The sequence below is a fragment of the Hemicordylus capensis genome, chromosome 4, assembly GCF_027244095.1.
Source record: "Hemicordylus capensis ecotype Gifberg chromosome 4, rHemCap1.1.pri, whole genome shotgun sequence".
In the NCBI taxonomy this organism is placed as follows: Eukaryota; Metazoa; Chordata; class Lepidosauria; order Squamata; family Cordylidae; genus Hemicordylus; species Hemicordylus capensis.
Window position 1 is genome coordinate 25,511,315 of NC_069660.1, and position 18,693 is coordinate 25,530,007.

At 45.4% G+C, this 18,693-nt stretch overlaps 1 protein-coding gene across 5 annotated transcripts in view; it reads left to right on the forward strand.

Moving 5' to 3' along the window:
* The first annotated feature begins 10,349 nt into the window (after positions 1-10,349).
* ZNF217 (zinc finger protein 217) overlaps positions 10,350-18,693 on the forward strand; it is a 53,292-nt gene continuing 44,948 nt past the window's right edge. Inside the window, exon 1 of one of the 5 annotated variants that reach the window (XM_053249931.1) lies at positions 10,350-10,502. The gene's annotated coding sequence lies outside the window, so the exon portion shown is untranslated. Of the gene's footprint in view, positions 10,512-15,019; positions 15,199-16,173; positions 16,533-16,581; positions 16,792-18,693 lie in introns of those variants that run through there. The other 4 variants (XM_053249930.1, XM_053249928.1, XM_053249927.1 and 1 more) reach the window with 4 other exon arrangements.

Here is an 18,693-nt window from a genome sequence, read left to right on the forward strand (position 1 = left end):
CTGAGAGAGAGGTAGCAGGGAGTTCCACATTCTGGAACTCCCACATCTCCCTGCCATCAGAACTTCTGCAGACAGAGGGACACACAAAGTAGCCAAATCAAATGGCAAATGGGTAGATTCGTATGGGATGAGATGGTCCTGTTGGTATTCTGACCACATGCAGTTTAGGGCTTTAAAGGTGAGGCCAATGTGGTGCAGTCATTAGAGGGTTGGACTAGGAGTGGGGGAGACCCAAGTTCAAATCAGCCATGAAATTTACTGGGCGACTCTGGGCCAGTCACTCACTCAACCATGAAATTTACTGGGCGACTCTGGGCCAGTCACTTCTCTCTCTCAACCTAACCTACCTTACAGGGTTGTTGTGACAAAAACCATAACCATGTATACCACTCTGGGCTCCTTGGAAGATGAATATGTCCCTCCTTGGGGATATAAATGCAAACAAACAAATGAATAAATAACCAGCATTTTGAACTGAGCTTGGAAATTCATCAGTCACCAATGCAGTTGGTACAAGGAACAGGTGAACTACATGATCAGAAACAGGCCTAGTCTATTCCAAGCAAGAGAATGGGGTGGTACAATGCTGAGGCTTTACAATGGATTGCACCACTTCAGACTGTGTGGATTCTAGCAAAGTAAAACCTCTACAAGCAGGAAACCAGCACAGCAGTAAGAAAAATTCTGTCCCAGCTTTTTGCCTGCCGTGCTGTTTTTAACATGGGGGGAACAATTTAAAAATGCAACCACCCACCCGCAGTCTAAAGTGGTACAGTCCATGTTACCACCTCGGCATTCTACCACTGCATTCCACTGCAGGGGTAAATCAGGCCACACAGTTATATATACCTGTTTCAGAAGTTTCGCTCTGGGGCATTAGCTGCCTCAGAACCTCCATAAAACCAACACTTTAAAGGTTTTCTGCTTTTTCTTAAGGACAGCAGTAATATTATGTAAGCTCATTTTAAATGGCCTCAAGCCCACACTATTTAAGAGCAAATTGGATGAGGAGTCAGGGCGAAAACAAATATTACTCAACCACAATGAAGGGCTGTCCTTGAATCACAAACTTCATCATCTGTTGACTTACAATTTAGGCTTATCCTGAAGGAAAAAAAAACCCTTTAGTCTCATTGGTCTTTTGCTGTGGGCACTCTAAAAACAGATACATTACAAGACAATTTACAAATTATAAGAAAAACATGGTAAAGTACAAGATCTTTATGCTTGTACCAAAGTTGTTAGTGAACCACTGTATCTCTTTAGAACATCCACATCAAAAAGCATTTCTTTAGGAGACCCATGAAAATGCCCTGTAATTTAATCTTTTTGGAAATATGTCATTGTCAAAATTAATTGGATCTTGTCTTTAAACCTAAATCTCTCATTCAACCAGCTCATTTTGAGATACATTTCTGTGATTTGGAAATTTCCAAAAACTGCCATATGCTGGAGTCAGCTTCACTGGTAGGAAGCATATTATTTTGCAGTTTGGTAAATCTCATTCTGCACCTATAATTGAAAATTGGATTTAAGACCTTTGAAATTTGTCAATTAAAGAACAAATGTTGTATTACAGGAGAGAGAAACTAGGAACAATTTATGCATTCTGACAACCTTTACAGAAATGTTCTCTATTTCTATGTGCAAACCCCCCTTTTCCCTCTTTTCTTTTTCTCATCTATGCATTTCTCATCCTGAGTTAAAATCCTCATTATTCTTTTCAAAATCATTTCATTGGGTGATATTTGCTAATTTAGGAGATATGAAATCTCTTTCTAATGGTGAATATTTTTGTTAATATTTTGTTAATATTTAAAATGTTAACAAGAATGAGTTATTGCTGAAAGTTATACAAATTATTGGGAATTTAATGGCACATTAATATTAGATCTTGTTTTTATTTTAAGTGGTTATCATCAAAGATCATGTCCTTGCCATCAATTTATTAAAAACATTTTGTTAACTGCAAATACGTTAGTGGTTTCACAACAGAAGTTCTCACAGATCCTATCACTCAAGGAACAACGTAATAAACTCTGAAATCATACTAACATGATCAGGTAGAAATACCTCAAAAAATTTCAATTTGTACCAAACAGATGCATTGATCAGATATTAGTTTAGACCCTAATCCATGACCAGATCCCACTAAAATCAGTTAAACAAGTTAGGACTTGTTACCACACATAGGAGTTAAACAAGTTACCACAACTAAATTAAATTCCATTTAATCAAAGTTCCAATTTAATTTGCCGTAACTATATTTAGCTGGATTGGGACCTTAAAGAATTTGATATAGGTTTGCTTTGAAGATGTCCCTGAGAGACACCATCTGGAATCTGCCCGAGAGGTAAGAGTGGAACTACTGCAAAGCAGTGCCTCCCGCTCCCAGGCACCTCAGACATTCTAGAAGGATACTATGGTCAATAGTATCAAAAGCAGCCAAGAGTTCCAAAGGGACCAACAGAGTCACACTTCCTCTGTCAATTCCCAATTGGAGATCATCTGTCAGGCCGACCAAGGCAGTCTCCACCCTGTAGCCCACCCAAAAGCCGGTCTGAAACGGGTCTAGATAATCAGTTTCATCCAAGACTGCCTGGAGTTGGGAGGCCACCACCCTCTCAATTACCTTGCCCAGCCACGGAAGGTTGGAGACAGGCCTATAATTGCTCAACTCTGAGGAATCCAAGGCAGGCTTCTTCAGAAGTGGTCTAATAATTGCCTCCTTAAGATAAGGAAGCATCCTGCCCTCCCTCAGAGAAGCATTTATGAACTCTACTAGGCCTTCTACAACAGCCTCCCTGCCAGATACTATTAGCCATGTTGGGCAAGGGGCAAGAGAACAGCTGGTAGGCCGCATCACTCCAAGCAGCTTGTCCATATCCTCACGAGTCACAAACTGAAACTGAACCAGCCTAACCACATAAGAGGACTCGCTGGACACCTCTGATTCGGACACTGCAGTAATTGTGGGGTTTAAATCCAAGTCGGCCTGAATATGAGATATTTTATCCACAAATCAATCATTAAAGACATCACAGTGGGTAATAGATGGTTCCAAATTCTGATTCAAGGGAGGAGGGGCACTCATTAACCCTCTCCCAACCCTGAATAACTTCTCCGGACATCAACTTGCGGATGCAATAAGGGCAGAAAAGAATCGCTTCTTTGCCGCCCATATTGCCAGAGCATAGATCTTGAAATGTGATCTATGTTCTAATCTGTCAGATTCAAGTCAAGTCTTCCTCCACTTGCGCTCCAGTCATCAACCTTGCTGCTTCTGCCCCCGTAGTTCTTCTGTATACCAAGGGGCGAATTTTAAACGGGTTGGAGAGGACGCTTAGGTGCAATCATGCCTACTGGTCATTTGTTTACTGCCAGTTGCAGCTAATTGCATAGTGAACAAAGTAAGGGTGCACTTACTTCTTGTGTCAGGAATGTGTAACAGTGCACATTAGATACCACTGCATACTTGAATTAAGCTTTCTGTGGATGCACTCCCACATTTTCAGTCATTTTTTCCATTGTGACTGACAAAAGGAACATTTTACTTCCTTTTGTCGGTCCTAGATTTCTTGGCAATCAATGGTGGACATACTTCCGCATCTAGAATGTAAGACTAAGAGTATATTTTCATGGAAGTAAGAGCCTATCTAGACATTATGGGTTTATACCCAGGTCTTGCAGGTTGCAATTAATAGCTAGCTATAAGATAGCTAGCACAGGGGCCGACTTATTGCAGAGAAACTTATTGCAGAGAAACTTATTGCAGAGAAACTGGGCTGCTGACCCCTTCCCTGTCTGTTGATTTTCCCTGCAACTCTTTCCCCAACCTGCTTTACAGCTGATCAGTATGGCCTGCATTCTGTGGACCAAACGTGATGAAATGAGAAATGCATCACTGCATATCCATATTTTTGAGCTTTGAAAGAGAATTCTAGCCCGTCTGGATCAGAACCGTGAGGCCGTTTAACTCCTTTCCCAAGGACAGTTTTTCCAACGAAAATCGCCTCTCTGTTCCTCCTGTTTGCTCTGGGCAAAAATGTCTAAGTTTTATGCTGTAATGTCTAGTCAGGTTCTTTATTTCTATGCAAATACTCTCCGAGTCTTGGGTTACTAGTTGGTCCCATAAGAGAAGAAATAAACACAGCTGGAGGAGGGGGATTACTGGGAAAGGGGTTTCACCCACTGGTTTTAAACAGTAGCGCCTATTCTTTACATTGCTTCTTCCGAACACCCATCTTGCCACTTTCCAGCTGTTCTAATCAATTTAAATGGAACCTTTTACTTCTAAATGTTTAGGATAGGGGTGTACATCTATCTTTGGCCCTCCAGCTGTTGTTGAACTACAACTCCCATCAATCCTAACTATAGGACACTGTGGCTGGGGACGATGGGAGTTATAGTCCCACAACAGCTGGAGAGCTGAAGTTCTGTAGTCCTGGCTTAGGAGTACAGACCTATCCAATGGGTGTTTACAGACACAGCTGTTCCAACAGCATTTGCATTCTTGTAAGTAGCCAGACAGATGGTGCCAGACAAACCCTGTGCCCTGTGAGATCAGTGCTGCATTGGTACAAGAGGTTCCCTGGTTATATAGACAGAATTGCACAGAGTGTCACTTCACTCCCCCATCCTATCCCATCCAGGCTCCCCTCTCTGCCAGTATCTAACCCTTGCAAAGCCTTGCATAGCACAATTAGACTGTCCTTAATTGCTTCATGGATGCAACACGTTGAGGAGATTCTCACGATCAGCAAAAAGCGGGCTAAGGGAGCCTAGCCTGCTTTTTGCCGATCTCGTCTGCTGCCAAGGGAGCCCCCGCAGCTCTCGGCAGCAAACCTCCCACAGTACCTCTCCCCTTAGCCCAGGTTAATGGAGCGAGCGTTCCGTTAACCTCCTCTTTCTGATTGTGTATTGCTGCAGGATGGCTCCGCGCCGTGGCAACACATGAGGAGACCCCCGCCGGGAGGCTGAAACAAGCCTCCTGGCCCCGAGGGTCTCTCCAGAATGCCCCGCGCACTCGCACGGGGCATCCTGGAACATCCGGGGGCCATGTGGGCCCTGATCCCCGCAGCCCCCGCCAGCTCCGTAACGGAGCCAGCAGTCGTGTGGGCAGCCGATCCAGCCACCCAGGGCTGCCGGAGTGCTCGTCTGTGGGGAGAGCCGGCTAAGCCCACTCTCCCCGCTAACCCCATTCAGGCGAGTCTCACCGATCGTGAGACTTGCCTCTCTCAGTGTTTTGGTGTCTGCAAACAGAGGTGCACCTTGGTAATTTTGGAGCCTAGACCTAAAGGCTTTTGGAGAGCCCCCCACCCCCAGTATTTTTAACACATTTCTAATGCCACCACACCATCCAGAACAGACTTAAAATGATTTGGGGGGTCCCCCAGGGGGTGTGGAGGCCCTGGACTTTCTTACCCCGAAAGGCCAGGGGTAAGAGCACCTCTGTCTGCAAAATATCTGCAACCAATCAAGTCATTTTATATACATCAGTATCCAAGTACCAAATGAATGAATATGCTGTCACCATGGGGGAAGTCACAATGCAAACATTCCAGAAACCAGGAAATGTGTCACCCCCTTCCCAAAATAGGTGCTAAACATCCAGATTGTAATTGTTTCCTAGATGGATGCCCAAGTAGTGAATTAATGAGCCCCTTTTCACGAGCTGTAAGAAATGGCAAGAAGGCTAGTGGGGAGGAAGCCTTAAAAAGCTTACCGCCCCGCAGACGATCCGGTTCTTTCCTTTGTTGGGCGGATTGCCCGCCCAGATCATGACCGGCTGCTGCCAATAACAACTAGTGTCAGGGTGCTGGATGCATCGCCCCTCATCACCCCTCAGAGCTCCCATAATGCACCGCAAGAGTGCACAATGAATTATGGGGATCCCCTCTCCCCTCCCCAAAGCCGACCAGGAGCCGTGCAGTTGGCCAGCCCTGGCTGCTTGACTATCACAGAAACGGGGTTAGGAGAGCACTTGCTCTCCTAAACTCATTTTGGAGGGTCTGTCCATAGGCGGGTTTGCTGCTGTGGCACTGCTGGGATCGGGCCCGCTCCTGGCGGTACACACACATGTGCAAAACTGGGATGGGCTTCCTTGGCCCGTTTTTGCACACTCGTGTGAATAGCTTCCATGAATATGCCTTAACTGTGGGAAAGATAACCAGTGATGTAGTTGCAAATTCAGAAGTGCAGGGGCTCTCCATGACAGCCCTCCTAGCCATACACACCCTGACAGCCACACCCCCATGGCCACACCCATCCCAATGGCCACACCCCTCACTTAGATAGATGCAATAATTTGGAGGGCTCTGTTACAAGAAATCAAGAATCATGTAGACTCTTGGGAATGTACTAGAATGAATGACAGGGAAGCAATTCCCACGAGAAGAGCTTCTTCCGGGTCTGTGGGAAGAGCGGGGACCCTGCAAATGATCAAAGGGCAGCCCTGGGCAGCCAGATGGGTCACCCACACAGCTGCCGGCTCCATCACAGAGCTGGTGGGGGCTGCGGGGATCGGGGGCTGTGTGGCCCCCAGAAGTTCCAGGATGTCCCGTGCGAGTGCGTGGGGCATCCTGGAGAGACCCCCCCCCCAAGCCCAGGAGGCTGCTTGCAGCCTCCCAGTCAGGGGTCTACTCGTGTGTTGCTGCATGCCGTGGCGACACACGAGCAAAAAAATTTGGTTAACGGAGCGCTCATTATGTTATCCTTACTTAAGGGGAGGGGGAATTAGGCTCACCTGTGAGCCTGGTGGTTCCCACAATCCCTTAGCCCATTTTCCAGGGATTGTGGGAATAGCCTCAGGGAATGCCCACTGAAATGCACTGGTTCCTTCCAAATGGCCATAGAAATGCCATAGGAATGGCCATTTGGAAATTCAATGCATTTCATAGCTATTTGGAAGGAACCAGTTCATTTCAGTGGGCATTCCCTGACATTCATTTTAGGATGTCCCGACACTAGTCCAGCATAGGATTTGCATATGACGGTCCCTGATTCAATCCCTGGCAGCCTATCCCGGAGGGGTTGGAAAGACTTGTATGAAACCATGGAGAGCCACGGCCAGAATAGTGGCAGACAATAGTGTAGACAACACTGAGCTAGATGACCCAAGGGTCTGACTGAGTATAAGGCAGCTTCCTATGTTCAGGAAGAATGGTAATAAATGGTTGGAATAGCAAAGTAAAGGTAAAGTTGTGCTGTCGAGTCAGTGTTGACTCCTGGCGACGACAGAACAATGTGGTTTACCATTGCCATCTCCCGCTCAGTATGAGATGATGCCTTTCAGTGAGGGTTAAGTGGGGAGAATGGGCTTAGCCCACTCTCCCCGCAGATGAGCACCCGCAGAGCCGTCCGGATTGGCTGCCCACACGATTGCAAGCTCCATCATGGAGCCGGTGGGGGCTGCGGGCATCAGGGGCCGTGCAGCCCCCGGAAGTTCCAGCATGCCCTGCATGAGTACACAGGGCATGCTGGAGAGACCCCCGAGCTAGGAGGCTGCTTTTTAGCCTCCCAGTTGGGGGTCTACTCGTGAGTTGCTGCGGTGCGAAGCTGCGCCACAGCAACACACGATCCAAAAGCCCAGGTTACTGGAGTGCTTGCTCCACTAACCTGGGCTTAGGGGAGGGTAACTTTAGTGGGTTACCTGCTTTGGTGAGACTGGGCTCAGCTGCGAGCCTTGTGGTTCTCATGTGCGGGCAAAATCGGGCTAGGCTCCCTTAGCCCAATTTCGCCCGATCGTGAGAATTGCCTCAGCATCTTCCTATACTGTTGCTGCCTTATATGGGTGTTTCCCATAGTCTGGGAAACATACCAGAGGGGATTCGAACCAGCAACCTCTTCCTTCCTAGGCAAGTTACTTCCCCACTGTGCCATTAGGTGGCACTGGAATAGCAAGAGCACCACATTATTTCCATGTGGAAAGTTGAAGGCTTTGTATCCCTGCTGAGACCCTGGAGGGGAAAAAACACCAGGACTGTGTCCTGTCCCGTCCCTGCAGCACTACACCACTGGTAACAATACCAAACATTCAAAACCAACGAAAAATGCTACCTCCTCTCCAAAATACATACTTAAATTCAGATTTTAAACTGTTTAAATAATATTATGATTTGCATTTAATTGTTAACCATATCTTTCTTCAAGCAGGAATGCTTAACTCCTGATGTCTTTTTAAAATGAAAGCCAAGGATCTAAGAGCTGGCGCTTGAAGGAAGAAGACTGATTAAATCCTATGCACCCTTCTCTGGGAGCCCATCCCATTGAATTCAGCGGGAGTGACTTCTGAGTAAACATAATTAGGATTGCTCTACAGGATTCATAGTAGAATCGTGGGGTTTGACATGGAAATTACATTTCCTTCCTGTTGACCACTGTGTGGGAACAGCACCTGAGAGCAGAAGATGACCTTCCCAAACTGGGTTTTAATCCCCAATTTACAAAATATTCCACTGGCATAATAATATTAATTGCAGAATTCAGTTATACTAGACTTTGCTCGTCAACAAAATTATGGATGTCTGTGAGTTCTGAGCCCATACAAAAGTCCACAATCATAAACAAGCTTTCCATGGTGCAATCTGCAGTACGCCCAGCCACAACATTGACAAAGAATCATTCTGTAGCTTCTGGACTCTGCCTCAACTCATGTTTACTGTTGCTTCTTAACCTCCAAAAGGAAAACCATGCAGTGTTTGGTTGTTACTAGCTACATTGATGGTGCTATGACAAACTGTATTTGCTGGAACACTGTGGAAATTACTGCATAGCAGTTTCAAGAGTGATTGCTGTGCTGGTTTCAAAGCTCAGGATACAAAATGGTTCTTTTCTTATCAGGTCACAGGGACTCATCTAAAGCCCCAGCCGGTATCCTGCAAAGCTTCCCACCCATGCATGAGTACCATGGGTCCAAGGCATTCTTCCTAAGTTCCAGAAGAAAACCAGCTGAAGTGGAACATGGCTATCTATCTATATAATAGCTTTCCCCAGCAACCTCTCTTTTTCATGCTCTTATCAGCCCAAGTCACACTGTAGCATTACACCAAGGAAGAAGGTTGCCAGATTATTGATTTGGAATCTTCCGGCCAGAGACTCAAAAGCTTTGTCCTATATTTATTTATCGTATTTATATACCGCCTGATATGTACATCTCTAGGTGGTGTGCAATTTAAATAAACAAAAAAAACCAAAACCCACAGATTAAAATACACATGACACAATAAAAGTATACAACAGTTATTAAAACAAATTATTAAAATTATTAAAATTAATTCTAATTAAAAGTTTGCAAGAACAGAAGAGTCTTGAGGGTCTTCCTGAAAACAGAGGGAGATGCTCTTATTTCAACAGGAGGCATATTCCAAAGCCCTGGGGCAGCCACAGGGAAAGCCCAGTCTTGAGTTGCCACCAAATGAGCCGGTGGCAACCGTAACCAGACCTCTCCAGAAGATCGTAGCAGGCAGCAGGATTCATGACAAAGGAGGCACTCTCTTAAATAGCCTGGACTTAAGCAGTTAAGGGTTTTATAGGTAATAACCAGCACTTTGTATTTCACCCAGAAACTTATTGAGGTCATTCACACAATCGAAAACTCTGTTCTACCCTGGTTTGGGATCTGTGTGTACTCCCAATTTTGGATTGTGTGGAAGCAAGGTTAGAGGAAAACCTGGGTAGAAGTGATTGTGTGGAAGCAAGGTAGGAGAAAAAGCTACCCAGGTTTTCCTCTAACCTTGCTTCCACACTATCACTTCTACCCAGGTTTCCCTCTAACCTTGCTTCCACACAATCAAAAATTGGGAGTACACACAATTCCCAAATCCAGGTAAAACACAGTTTTCAATTGTGTGAATGACCTCATTGGCAGTCAGTGCAGTTCTTTCAAAACCAGTGTTATATGGTCCCTTCGTGTTTTCCAGGAGACCAATCTGGCTGCCACATTCTGTACCAATTGTAGTTTCTGGACTATGTACAAAGGCAGCCCCATGTAGAGAGCATTACAGTAGTCAAGTCTGGAGGTTACCAGCATATGTACAACTGTTTTAAGGTCATTTATATTCAGAACCTTCTTGCAAGGGAAGGGGAGAGAGAAACTCCAACCTTTGCTTCCTCCTGCAGCTCTCTCCTTCCTCTTCCTCTTAAAAAGCAGTGGGTTTTTTTTTTAACGTTTCAGCTGCTCCTGTCATCTAAAGTACTTTAAGGCATTGTGGGGTTGCCCCCACTTTCTTCTGCGCACCTTCTCCCTTGCAAAACACTTTAAGACTTTTGCACTCCATTCAGCACTGCTTAAAATCCTGGAAGACAAACTGCATGAAGAGAAAGGACAAGATTTCTCCTTTCCCACACTCTGCAGCTGTAGAAGATTCCCTGGTCACTGAAAGCTCTCCATCTTTTTTGGGAGAGTTGATTAGCATCTGCTAGGAGCAGGTATGTTTAGGCGGTGACCCCAGAACATTATATTGCCCACCGCTGAATCTATCTTCTTCCCTAAGCTACAGCAGGTAAGGCAGGTAAAGACAATTTTATTCTGCTAAGACCTTGAGCCTTAGCATTTTAGAGATTTTGTTTCTTGCTGTTTAAATTTGTTTAAGCTGAATCCTGATTCTGTATGAACTTTTAAAGGAGGTTATTAACTGATGCTCATTTTGATTCAGATCAAAAGTGGGGATTAACACTTTGCCCTGAGCCATTTCCTCTGTTTGAATCAATTCCACTCCTGAAACTGCTACTTGCCCAACAGGGAAAACCTCCAGTTGCAGAAGCCCATGTAACGTGTAGTTTGATTTTTAGAAACAGAACTTAGACTAGGGATTTGCAGGTGAAAAGGTGGAGCTATGGTTCCTTTGAATTTTGTGGTATAAAATGGGCTTTAATACAGGATTCAGTCAAGGGAGCAGAAAAACCTCACTACCCCAACAGTGACTTTGAATGTACCCTCTCTCCCATTTAAATGAATGGCTGGCATTCATTTATTGCTGGGGGGGGGGATTATGCATTTGGGAACAACAATGCAGTACAGAAAAAGTATGTCCCAACCACCCACCTAGCAACAGTGGTTTGGCTTGCTCTGACAGAGACCTTCATGAGCGCAATGTGTCTGTGTATGTAGAATGCAGAAGTGCTTTGCAACACACCCACCCACACACTTCTGCCACACAGAGGCATTCTCTCCAGGGTAGGGAATGTGTACCCTCATTTGTAATTGCATTGTGGGCTGGCCCAGTGGCTATTATCATCTAATCCATCCAGCTCCTTGGGTCTTCTCAAATCACATCCAGCTTTGAGATCAGAGGCCATTAAGTCATAAGCAAGATGTCTGCTATACTTCTTCTGTTTCATCCCCAACACAGGCAGAAAAGTGTCATTATTCTATTCTAAAACAAAGTGTTGCTATGATTTACAGAACCTCATGAATATGAAACATGGGGTGGGAGGTGCTATAGCTCTCCAGAAATGCTCAAATGCTATTTGTTTAGCTCCCCTTAAAAACTACTAGCCCAGGTTGTTGATCAAAACAAAGCAATTTCTATTTTTTCAGGTCTGCAGAATGCTGAAGTGCTTTGTGCCCATATTTTTCTGAACTGTGTACAAAGGAAGAAAAAGAAACAAAATATAACTTACTCTAAGTTTTTTCATTGTTTAAGGAAGAGATGTAAACACACATGCATCTAGACATACACTGGAAGAGTTCTCTCAGAATGCACATAGGAGTATAAAGAAATAACTCAAGTGATGTTAATAGCTCCCTATTCCAAAGCTACATTAAAGGCTATCACTTTAATTCCCAGAAATACTGGGTCCCTTTTCACATCCATTGGGAATACAGTAGCTCAGGTTCTATGAAACTCAGTCTAATCTTAATGGCAGGCATTAGACAAGGGTTTCTTAACTTTGGGTCCCCAGATGTTGTTGGACTACAACTCCTATCATCCCCAGCCATGGCCTTTGTGGCTGGGGATGCTGGGGGTTGTAGTCCAACAACATCTGGGGATCCAAGGTTAAGAAACCCTGCATTAGACACCAGTTAACTCTTAAATGGTCTGCTCTATCCCAATGCTTAAAGTATCTGAGTGGAAAATATAACTTTCACCACCACAGTTGCTACCATTATTTCTCATTGTTTCTTCAGGCCCCTCATTCTCTTCCACTGCTTTAAAAAACAAACAACCCCCCAAAACCTTCCCTATTCCTATCTCCACCTTTCTTCAAAATTCTTGGGTAGCCCCTTTAGTCTGGGAATGGGTAGTCTTTTGTGTCCCTTCTCTGATGCCTCTTAATCTAATTCCTGCTTCACTTGCTCTGGATCTGATGAAGTGAGCTCTAGTCCACAAAAGCTTATGCTCTTAGATATGTGAGTTGTTAAGGTATCACAAGCCTTGTTTTTGCTGCGCCAGACTAAATTGCTATCCATCTGGGAAGCTGGTACCCTCTTGTTCCACTAACTCCAGCATCACCCTCTATTCCAGAGTACTTTTTAGCACCCATTGTCAATCTTGTCAGCTCATTGGCCCTTTTGTGATTTGGGGTAGATTATTATTATTCCTGGTGGCGCATTATTATTCCTGGTGGCGCCCCTGGTGGCGCAGTGGTAAAACTGCCGCCCTGTAACCAGAAGGTTACAAGTTCGATCCTGACCAGGGGCTCAAGGTTGACTCAGTCTTCCATCCTTCCGAGGTCGGTCAAATGAGTACCCAGAATGTTGGGGGCAATATGCTAAATCATTGTAAACCGCTTAGAGAGCTTCCAGCTATAGAGCGGTATATAAATGTAAGTGCTATTGCTATTGCTATTATTACATTTATATCCTGCTCTTCCTCCAAGGAGCCCAGAGCGGTGTACTACATACTTGAGTTTCTCTTTCACAACAACCCTGTGAAGTAGGTTAGGCTGAGAGAGAAGTGACTGGCCCAGAGTCACCCAGCTAGTTTCATGGCTGAATGGGGATTTGAACTCGGGTCTCCCCGGTCCTAGTCCAGCACTCTACCCACTATACCACACTGGCTCCTGACTGATAGGTGAGAAGTGGAAGTGGGGAGCTCCTTCCCTGTTCCAAATTGTTCCACTCAACTTTAAAAACAATAATGCCATCAGTAGCCGGGAGTGCCTTTTTCAAGCTTTGGCTGGTGCACCAGCTGCAACCTTATCTAGAAAAAGCAGACCCCACCTCAGTCATCCATGCCTTGCTCACATTTGGATTACACCTAAGCTCTATATGGAATGCTTTTGAAGATGCTTCATCTGGTTCTGTGAGGGTGCTTGAAGGAGTACTGCATCCTATTAGTGTGACACCTATTTTGCACCAATTAATAATAATAACAATAATCGTTATTTTATTATTATTTTAGTATACAACACTGGTTACTGGTGCACTTCCAAGCTCAGTTAAAAGTGCTGGTATCAACCTTTAAAGCCCTACATAGTCCAGGACCAGTGTATCTGGAGGATTGCCTGTCTGGACAATCATATGAAGCTGTCTGGACATTATGATCAATTTCATAAGTCCTGCTTCCTGGCCTGCCGAAGTCACACTCTTGGTTGGTGATAATTAGAAGCAGGGCCTTTTCTGTTATGGCACCAAAACTGTGGAAAGCTCTCTCTAGGGAGATTCGGCAGGCTACCTCACTGGCAATATTTAAGAAGGCCATCAAGACCCTCTTCTCTAAGTCCTTTAACTGAAACTTTCTAACAATTGCAGGTTTTATTTGCTGCTATTATCATTTTAAGGCTTTACTGTAGTGCAGTTTGATGTTTTAAGCTCTGTGTTTGGCTGTATTTTATTATGACACTCTGTCACTTTTGAGGTCTTTGTACTTAAAAGCGGGAGATATCAAATCCCTTTAATAAATCATATAATAAATAATTACAATGTGAAACAAGTGTGAGCTAGAATATCCAAGTGCAAATCTCATTTCAGCGATGTTTTTAGGCAAGCTTCTATAGCTCCTTCACTGGCAATTTGGAGATAACACTGACCTACCTTTCAGGGCTGTTGTAAGGATTATTCAATAATATAAGCAACACATTTCAAACGCTCCCAAAAAAGTGCTCTACAAATGTTATTTGTGTGTGTCGGACAGTCAGGGGAGCAGAAAGCGTGGAGAATGTGGGTTCAGCTCCCCTCTCGATGCAATAAGCAACCCACACCCAGCCACTTGCTCCCTCTAACTTCTCTCACAAGGTTATTTGTGAGGCAATAATGGAACAAAGCCATGTATACCCCTGCCAGCTCCTTGGAGGAAGGACCAGATGCAAATGTGAACAAAACAGCCAGTCAATCAATAGAAATGGATTGAGACCAACTACCATCAAATCTTCTGCTTATCCCTCAAAGCTAAGCCCTTGCTGAAGCAGAAAGCCCCTACCTTGGCCCCAGAACTATCTCATCTGCTTCCCTGTTTCTCATTCCACTTTCCATGCCTGAAACCCATCCTCCCCACAACCCCCCCCCCGTTCCTTTGGGGAGAGACCGAAAGAGAGACCGAAAAAGACGGTCATCAACCTTACGTCAGGACTTTCAAAAATATTATTATTATTATTTACATTTTATATCCCGCTCTTCCTCCAAGGAGCCCAGAGCGGTGTACTACATACTTAAGTTTCTCCTCACAACAACCCTGTGAAGTAGGTTAGGCTGAGAGAGAAGTGACTGGCCCAGAGTCACCCAGCAAGTACCATGACTCAATGGGGATTTGAACTCGGGTCTCTCCGGTCCTAGTCCAGCATTCTAACCACTGCACCACGCTGGCTCTTTTTAAATGGACTTTCTTTAAATGATTCTTTTAAAATGAGCTCTTTGTAACGCACTGAAGCCCCCACTGACTGTACCAATGACACCCCCCCCTCCGCCCCTTATGACCAGGTACACCACCCCAGCGCCTCCTATCCCACCATTTTGACCCCATCATGTTCCCGGGCATGTTTCCAACGCAGCGACGACCACCCCCGCCCCCCGCCCCATAGAGATGTATATATCGGCTTCGGCTTTTCTGGTTCCCGCCTCTAGGCTGTTGCTGGAGCGCCGTGAAGCGGCGGGGCAGGCGGAGAGGGAGGAGCCCCGCGGGGCAGAGAAGGAGGGACAGGGCAGGGGGCACAGGAGGGCAGGCCGGGCGGCGGCAGCAGCAGGAGCTGCGTGGGAACCATCTTGGCCCCCTTGGACCCGCCTCCTCCCATCCCTCATGGCGGCAAGTTGCTCCCCAGGTAGGGCAAGCTCTTCTGGAGGGGGCTGCTTAGAGGCACAGGGAAGTCTCCCCTAGAGGCAGGAGAAAGGGAATGTATGGAAATGTGTGTGCTGTTGCCCTCCTTGGGGGGCGCGGTTTCTGGAGGGCGGGGAGTGAGCCTCTGCCCCCCAGAATGAGGGTATTTCTTATGCCTTCCTTCTGGAGCTGGCATAAAGGTGGGGGGAGGCTGTGGGGGCAAACAATAGCCCCCCTCCCCAGCACCGAGGGCATGGAGGAGTCCTAAGCACACTCCGAGGGGGTGCGGGCTCGGTCCCCCTCCTCCTTTTCTGGGATGATCCTTCTTCTTGTGGCTTTATCATCCCACTTCCTTTTCTCTCCCCCCCCCCGCAAAGAGTGCCTTGAGGAGGTATTGCTGCCTTTTGGTAAACAGTGGGGGTGGGGAGGCGTGGAAGAGAGGTTGCCTCACACTCTTCAGTGGGTCCCGGCCAGAGGAGGGGGAGAGAGTGACTCCGAGAACGCACCCAGCGCCCTCCGTGTGCATGCCATGCAAGCGGGCAGGTCCCTGCCCCAAGAAGCTTGCAGCCTCAAAACAGACAATGGAGGAGTGGGAAACGAGACGGGAGGGGCGAATGCGAACCAATGCACGGATACTTGGAAATCGGTTGTGAAGGGGCCCTGATCCCACCCTGAAGTTGGGGAGGGGGCGGCCCTTGGGGACACACGTGTGTGTGTGGGGGGGGGGCATCCTGTTGTTTTATGCTCCTATTCCTAGTTGTTATTGTTTTGATACTTTTGTAAGTTGCCTTGGAAACTCTTTCCCAGTGTCTGTGTGCGTGTTTTAATATTAAAAAAGCGGGGCAGAAATTACTTGCAATAAATAAAACGTTGACTGGATCGACCCTCTCAGGCCCACCCCCAGTAAAAAGAATAGACAGGTGTGTGTACTTGTGTGTACAGAAGGGACATATTACACCTCCCCTGTTCAAAATGAATCGCCTTTCGTGCCCCCATCATAGCATCCCTGTGTGTTCTTTTTGGTTGGGGACTTATTGGGAAATGCCCTTGTCTTCCTTCCATCCAAATCCTCCCCCCGCACACCCCCGTGTAAGGAGGAGAGGAGCGAAAAGGATCAGGTGTGTCTGTGTGTGGCAGTAGCTCACGCAACCGGCCTCAAAAACTCCCCACAGCCCTCCTCCTCCCTCCTCCTTCCTCCCCCTCCCTTAAGAATCCCTCCTCCCTCTTTTCTTCTCTTCTTTCTCATTCAAACGAAGCAACTCCTGTTGTGTCAGTTTTATCTTCTTCCTCTCCACCACTAACCACCACCGAGCCATGGCAGAGGAGGATCAGCAGCAGGTAAAGAACCCCTTTGCACAATATCCCCTCTCTTTACGGAGCCCTGCTTAATGCTAGATTTTTTTTCCCCCCTCCGCCTCCAAAAAAAAAAAAAAGAAAGAAAGAAAAAAGGGGGAGGAAGATAGATGAGGAAGACCAAGGTTAGCTTCTCTGTTTCCTCTAAACTTCTTGCTGTGTGTGTGATTTCTGCCTGCAGCCTCGCTCCCTCCCCTTTCCCTGCCATCCAAGGAGATGTTTGAAACTTCCATTATAGACGGAGGTATTTAGCTTAAATATTCAATATGTTGATTTTGGTTGGGGAGGAGGGAAGGATTTCTTTGTGAGTCAGGGATGTTCCTGGAAGAAAGGTTTGTAATGTTATGTTGGGCTAGAACGGGCTGGTGAGGATGCGGGCGGGGGGGGGCTGGATTTGATAATGAAAAGTTTATTGATCTATTTTTGTCAGTTTCATTTTGAGTGTTTTTAATGCGGAAATTAATCTGCCCCCGAGCGTTTGTTGTGTTAGTTTAAAAAAAATCAAAAAAATCTATAAAGCCACTAGAGGTTGGGGGGGGGGGGCGAGAGCTCTTTAAAAATAAACATCCTCCTTGGTTCTTGGAACAACAATAGACCTTGCTAGGAGAGGGGCCAGAATAAAAATTCACAAGTGTGTTTGGCGATGTGATTTTTCACTTCCGTATGCTGATACCTCACCTATATATGGAGAGACATTAATTCTTAGCTAATCGGCTTCACTTAGGGGGAGTGTTTAGTTTTTGTTTATTTCAGCTGCAGAAATCCTATCGCCAAAAGCAGCCTTCCTAATGCAATCTCGTGAGCCCACCCCCACCTCCCTATAATGTGCTGTGTGTGAATTCCCTTGTGAGTTGCTGAATTGAAGTGTAAGAGTTTTTGAAGTAGTGGCCAGCAAAAATTCTGTGCTGAACTGCTTGCCGAAGGGCGTCTGGATTTGAAAACAACTTAGGTTTGGTTGTTCAGAAGGACTATTTAAAAGGGTTGGGGGTGGGGAGGGACAAGTGTAGGTGTTTGGATTTTTTAAAAGTCCCTTTTAAAATGACCTTGAAAGCTCTCAAATGTACACCATTTCTGCTGATCGGTGGGGGCGGGGGCGTGTGTTTGCAAGGAGAAGAAAGAATCTAGTGCAAAGTGAAAAGCAGAAATAGGAACTTGAGTGTATAGATAAAGTGAAATGTTTTAGAGAAGAATGTGAAAAAAGGAAGTTTCTATATCAGAAGGAAATAACGCACTTTCAGAAATGCAAGGGGGGGGGAGGGAAACGTGGAAGAGTCGTATCATTCTTCACAATGTATTAAGGCCTTGAAAAGCTTCACTGATATTGTCAGGAAGGCAGAGAAATAAAATGCTTAACTACAAATTGAATAGCAAGCATTGACTTGCTGACCACTGCTTACATGGTTTTGTGTCTGCAAAGGTATCTGAGCACAGTGCTTATAACAATGGCTTGCAAATGTTTTCTCGCCATGTTCTATTACACTTCAGGGGGTCTTCTGTAGATTTGGAACTTGAAATCCTTTTTTTAAAAAAGTGCAACTGTGCTCATGATTAGATGTTTTCTTGGACAACATAAAAGGACTAGCTCAAATAAGTAGGTTAAACTGCTTTCTTTGGAGATGGGGGAGGGCAAGTGGGTGGAGTTTGATTCTTCCCCCATTAGTTTTGTGTGAAATGATGAGTCAGTATGTAAGATCTGCAATAGGAATGCCAGTTTATGATGGGTCATCAGTTACTACTTATTAATTTTAAGAACTTTGTCCCATGCCAAATAATTTTAAAATGTGTGTATTACATGTTAAGGTGGTTTTATTTGGTGCTGTTGTAGGGGGGTCGTGGGTGGGGGGAGTGTTCCCTTACCTTTCTTGAAATGATGTGTCTCCAGAGACTTTATTTCAAGTTATGAATTGGCATAACACACAATTGTAGTTGAGAAGATCTTATAGTACACTATTGATTAGTCAAATCACTCATCATATGCAGTTCTAAACAGTCCAAGAGTTGTTTATTTCAGTTTCTGGCAATGTGTGTGTTTTTGTTGGAGGAGGAGGATAGTCTTAGCTTGTTTGGAAAAATTAATGTGTGTATTATGAACACACATTTAAGAATAGTAGATGTGATTTCTTTCTTCTTTTTTTGTATAAGGTTG